At 31.3% G+C, this 6,214-nt stretch overlaps 1 long non-coding RNA gene across 1 annotated transcript; it reads right to left on the bottom strand.

The window, feature by feature from the left end:
* Window positions 1-4,187: 4,187 nt before the first annotated feature.
* LOC134273533 (uncharacterized) lies at window positions 4,188-5,613 on the bottom strand. Its single transcript, XR_009993427.1, has 3 exons — window positions 5,495-5,613; window positions 4,529-4,685; window positions 4,188-4,241 (listed from the first exon to the last, which is right to left on the bottom strand). It is a non-coding gene; the product is annotated as an uncharacterized LOC134273533 (long non-coding RNA).
* Between the last annotated feature and the right edge of the window lie 601 nt (window positions 5,614-6,214).

The following is a 6,214-nucleotide window of genomic DNA, read 5'->3' as shown; positions in this document are numbered from 1 at the left end:
TACAACTTGGTCATAAACCAAGTGACAGGATATTCTTGAATGACCTATGGTTACCAGAAAAATATCTCAGGACTCAGATCAAAGCAGGTAAATTGAATATCCTGTAAATTTATTTACTGTTCAAATGTATGCTGATATGGATAAACAACTACCACTGGCAGTAAACAATTGTGATGCACGAATTCATCAAACAATAAACGAAGCCAAACAACAATACCATAGTTAATTAGTTAATGTTAATTTTGTTTGCTACAAATAACTGTATTGATTCAAACTTAAATATTTTTTTATATAAGGTAATACATGTTGTGATTAATTTTGTAAATCAAAATTAGGTCATAGGCTAGCTATAACTATATCTGATAGGCTCCACTCAGCTTACTGTTGAATTTTAAAAAGTTGTATTTACTGATTTTAGTTTTTGATTGGACCAGAGGTGAATTAATAAAATAGAATACTTAGAAGATTCAAAACGTCCTAAAAATATATCCTTTTGGTCTACGAAGATGAAATGAAGAACTGGTCTATAAGAGTTTTCCCAGCTAAAGAGGTTTTTTTTACACTTGAACTTGAATTTTAGAATTTGTTCCTATCAATATCAAAAATTATACTTAGATTACAATTTTATGTGCGGTAATTTTTTGTGTGTTTAGAAGTATACGAGTTTCTAAGGTTTTTTCTGGATAATATTTGTTTACTAATATATATTATTGATTGATTGTATATTGTTTAACGTCCCTCTCGAGAATTTTTCACTCATATCGAGACGTCACCGTATGCCGGTGAAGGGCTTCAAATTTTGACTTTTACTCGGCTTTCAGGGCCATTGAGCGTGAGGGATCTTTATCGTGCCAACGCCTGCCGCTGACACGGGGCCTGGGTTTTTTAAGGTCTCATCCCAAGGACCCGCAACTTTCACTTCAAAGTGCCGAGCGCATGGCGAAGGAACAGTTGCTACCCATTTTAATGACTAGGTTAGTCGCGGCGAGATACGAACTCACGACCTCCCGATCATGGAGCGAGCGCTACTATTATATATTAAGAAATTTCTATATCAGTCAAGGTCTTGTAACGGTATGGCTTGATTTCAAGAGGTGGGCGTAACATCCAAACGTAAAACAACACATCAACAACAAAGTTAGATTTAACTTTTCCGCCATTGATATGTTTACTCTTGATAGTATAGATGTTCAAGTGAAAAAATGTAATAATAAAGAAAAATTTCGCATTGTATCTTATATAAAAAAAACCTGAGAAAAATATGACCTGATTCTTGTCGAAGTGCTTTACTTGTGCATCATAAAATTCTGTTTCATCTGAAAAGAAAATACGTGTCTTTTCAGTTTGTTACAAAACTAATCTAAAAAATTCCAATTTCATGCATTTTTAAATTTTGTATTATAAAGAAAATTTCCTTTAAATAGCATGTTACCTTCCCCTAGAAGTTGTAAATGATCTTGATAGTAAAAATGACAATCTTTATTTTTTTAAACCCCGATCTGAATTTTCAAATCACATATGTCCCTCATAAAGATGGATCCATTGATACTTTGTACAGTCATTGGGTGTAGAATTGAATCCCGGGTCAGTTTGCCCATGAGCTTATCATTTTTAACTATTCCGGAAGCTGAAACATGAAATACAACTCGCTGATTAGAAGTAAATTATGCTGCAATATTCTCATGTTATCTCTCTTTAATTTCTTATAAGCAATATATCTTTTCAGTATACAAAAAGATAGTAAGTAAAGTAAGTAAATTTTATTTATAGTCGGACTACATACACATAACAGAGAACATGAGCTAAAAAGCTCTTTTACCACTAGAAACATAAAAAACATATTTATAATAAAATGTACATATTTACACATAAGAGCACAAATATCACATTAAAGTTCACAAAGACAGAAGTTCATTTAAACACACAAGTGTAACCAAAGACATTGATAAACTGACATAAAAAAGAAAAGAAAGAAATAAAAGACAAAACATTTGAGCAACACACAAAGAAAATAAAAGAGTCAACATAAGAGAACAACAAGTACTTAAAACAAAAGTCATGCACACAAACAAGGAGGAAAGGTTAAGAAAGCACAATACTGTAAAAAAAAAAAATAAATAAATAATAACTTAAGACGATCATCTATAAAACTGAAAATTAGGTATGAGGCATAGAAGTCTGAAGTCTGCAAGAGCTGCATTTACAATTTAGTTCTCCGCACCAAGTTGAAATGTAATTTGAAAATTGATTATATGAGGAGAATTGCCTGGCTTCATTGGGTAGAGAGTTCCAGAGCTTTGCTGCCTCATACCTAAATGATCCCATACCTTGTTGTTCTTGGTCTTGGGACCTCTGCAGTATTTGTATATCTAAAATTGTATGAATTATTTTTAAAAACAACCAGATCTTGCAAAAAGACAGGACTTAAACCTTGTAAAATTTTAAAGGTTTCTATAGCAATGGCACGCATTCTTCTGGTTTTCAAAGATGGTAGTTTAGATTTATGTAAAAGACTCTCATAAGAACTTTTATAATCTTTGTAAATAAATCTTAATGCTCTTTCCTGAATTTTCTCTATTTTGCGAGTATTTTGCTCAGTACAATAATGCCATGTTAAGGGGCAATAACTAAAATTTGACATGATAAAAGAGTGATATATTGTAAGTTTTCCTAACTTTGTTAAGTGCTTTCCTAACCGTTTAAGAACATTTAATTGCCTTGCAGCCTTTTTGCACATATTTGTAATATGTGTATCAAAAGACAACTTAAAGTCTATGGTTATACCTAGCAACTTAACTTCATCCTCACAAGAAATTTTGATTCCATCTAAATCAAATACAATGTTTTTACTTTGTGTTTTATTTCCAATAGAAATTGCCTGAAATTTTTCAGGGTTGGCCTGCATTATATTTGAAGAGAACCATTCAATGAGAGATCTACTATCATGTTTAAAGCTGCTACCACCTGTTCTAGAGATTTATCAGACTTTGATAGGGTGTTATCATCTGCATAATTGTAGAGGTTACATTTATCTACAAAGAAAAACAGGTCATTTATAAATATGTTAAATAACAGGGGACCAAGAATAGATCCTTGTGGGACACCTTTAATGATGTTTAACATGTCACTAACATGATGCCCTAATTTAACACATTGTTTTCTATGTGAGAGGTAGCTATAAAGCATTTCTTGTGCTGATTCAGATAGTCCATAGGCTTTTAGCTTCAAAAGAAGTAGTTCATGGGGAAGGCAATCAAAGGCCTTGGAAAGTCCATTAAAATAGCTGCAGTGTATTCATTTTTATCCAGGGCATATTTCCAGTCTTCAATAACTCTCAACAGAGTAGACTGACATCCGAAACCTGACCGAAAAGCTGATAAAAAAGGATTAAAAATGTCATTAAAAAGTTTGTTAACTGTGTTTCTATTGCTCTTTCGAAAAGTTTTGATATTGTTGGGAGGACACTCACTGGTCTATAGTTACCCTTCTCTAAGGTACTATTTTTCTTGTGTATTGGAGTAACCTGAGCAATTTTCAGCTGATCAGGAAAAGTTGATGTTACCAGGGATAGATTAATTATTTTGGTCAAAGGTTTACTGATAACTGGATTAGCAATATGCAAAAGTTTTGGAGAAATTCCGTCAATACCTGTGGCCTTTTTTACATTGATTTTTTTAATATTTTTATAGACAAAATCTTCCTTAATGGGCGAGAAAGAAAATGTACTTGGTTGTGTTGTACCTTGAGTATTTTCTCTGATTGCCTTGATACTTGGGTGGTCCTCATCAACCTTTTCATCTGCATTTCCAATGTCTTTGGCTACATTTATAAAAAAATCATTAAAAATCTCACTTATTTCATTTTGATTATTTACAAGTTTTGAATTTTCTGACAGAGTTACATCATTTTGTGTGAGGGACCCTTTATTTGTTAAAAAAGGCTTCACAGTTGGCCAAAAATCTTTTGATTTTGGTCCCCCAGGACACCTTTCAATAAAATATTGATTTATAGATTTGTTCTTTAATTTGGTTACAAGATTTCTTTGTTGTCGATAGTTCTCCCAGTTCTGGTTTGATTTTATCGACTGATATTTATATATTTAAAGATGAAACCTTTTCAAAACCACAGACAGACAAGCATGTCTTCTTCGTTTCTATTGTCTGGTACTTTACACTTTCGTTCTTACAAACAACAGTACGTCTGTCCATTTGTTAGGTGCCTCTTTTCTGGATAATTCTTTACTGAAATAATTGTATATGTTAACTTCTTTCATAAAAAAAATCAGTAAATTCAATTGTTTCCCATTCCATCTAAAGTAATACACAGCTAATATCAAGAAAAGAAATAATAATATGAAAATTGCCTTTATGAAATTATACAGTATTTATTATCCTTCTAACTATGAATTGAAAATGTTATAATTTTTTATATGCATTTACTGCATTACATGTGTATAGAGATAATGGTTATTATGTAGAAATCATTATACATTACAGTTTAAATAGAGAAGAATGTAAACAAAAATTACCAGAACGTTTTACCACATTCCCAGGTAAACTTGCCAATAAATTCATCTGCAAACCTCATATAGCACATAGTACAGAATGCTTGATTATTTTCATTTTTCCAAATAATCCCCTTTATATTTATACTGCATCGTATACATTCAGTTTCTGTTTTAAGCCCTGAAAGATAAAACATTTCACACTGTCTTCACATATTTATATTCCTTGCGTGAATTGCGTCTGTCAGGGCATTTGTCTGTTATGTTTAGGATACCAATCTCTTATTCGCAAGTCCTCTTATACTACTGAATGAAATAAAAATGAGATTTCAGATTCTTTGTTATAAAGTGCCATTGTGCACCTCCTTTTTTGCTTTTTGATAGAAAACATATTTTGGGTTTTCCAATGCAAAATAACGAAACTTTTATTTATTCTATAATATTGAAGGGTACCCATGCCCATCTCCTCCGATAACATTGAATAAAATTTAATTTCACAAATTCTTTAATGCGATTGTGTCCTATTTTTCTTTTTTTCATCTGACATTTATTTCGGGTTACTCATAGCATAATATTGACTTTGCCATTATTATCATATGGGAGACGAAGTGTATCATGTAGTGAGCTCATGACCTGATATTGGTAAACATATATTTAAAAAAAGGTTACTTTATTCTTATTACAATTAGATACTCATGTTATACGAAGAGGTACATACAAAGCATAAACTGTTCCAGCCTAGGTTGTACCATATAACTTGGTAGCTATTACGTTCATTTATCAAATTTAAAGCATAAATTCAAGAACGAAACAGGTGAATAAAAAAAAAATCAGTGAAAAAATAGGTTAACAATTTACTTAGTGTGTTTTAAAGTTATCAGTTCTTCAATATATAAACTATCTGTATTCAATCATAAAATATTGCAGTTTAAACATTCATTTTTGTTATTTAAAAAAAAACTTAAATGAAAATAAGACTAAGAATGTTACCTGTGTCGAAAAGAAGCAATTGTTGGTTATTTAAAGACCCTTGACTTCTTACATTGAAGGATCCTGTGTTTAATTCAGCGTCCCATTGGATCTTTACTCGGACCTAAAATAATTCAAAATAGTTTCTAGTGAATTCAAATGCTAGTAATTTGTTTCCAAACACATTATATTTCGTTTGTGATGTTTAAAGCGATTCCTAATTAGAAATAAGTAAGAACTATTTATTAACTATTTTATTTGAAAATTTAATCTAATGAACATCTTATAATCGATACACATTAATGATTAAAAGTTTTTTTTTAAAATGTCAATGTATAATACGGACGTTTTCGCTATTTCCTGTTTTCTTGTATGCAAGGATTGCCCCCACAATGTATTTACTTTCACTTTCACTTTTGTTTTTATTTTCTGATGTCACTTTCATCATTACTCTAATTCCAGGAAGGCTTTTGACCATTTCTAAAACAAACAACGTATATTACACAATACCATGTATGTTTCTACATATTAAGGTGCTTCTACATTAAACAACATTAATATTTATCATTCTGAGTATGGATTATATCACACAAAAGAGTTGCGTCGATCACAGTTTTTTTTTCTGTCACAGATTCCTCGCTTCGGAATATTTGTTTGCTTTACTTCAGAATAAAACCATTCCTGTTAAGAGCCAGTGCAGAAAACCATGCAAAATTCAAAAAATCGTCCAAATGGAAGGTT

The sequence above is a fragment of the Saccostrea cucullata genome, unplaced genomic scaffold, assembly GCF_032062105.1.
Source record: "Saccostrea cucullata isolate Sc308-1 unplaced genomic scaffold, CSIRO_AGI_Scuc_v1 ctg8037, whole genome shotgun sequence".
Lineage (NCBI taxonomy): Eukaryota > Metazoa > Mollusca > Bivalvia > Ostreida > Ostreidae > Saccostrea > Saccostrea cuccullata.
The sequence above is the reverse complement of the archived record's forward strand: the minus strand, read 5'-3'. Positions and strand labels throughout refer to the sequence as shown.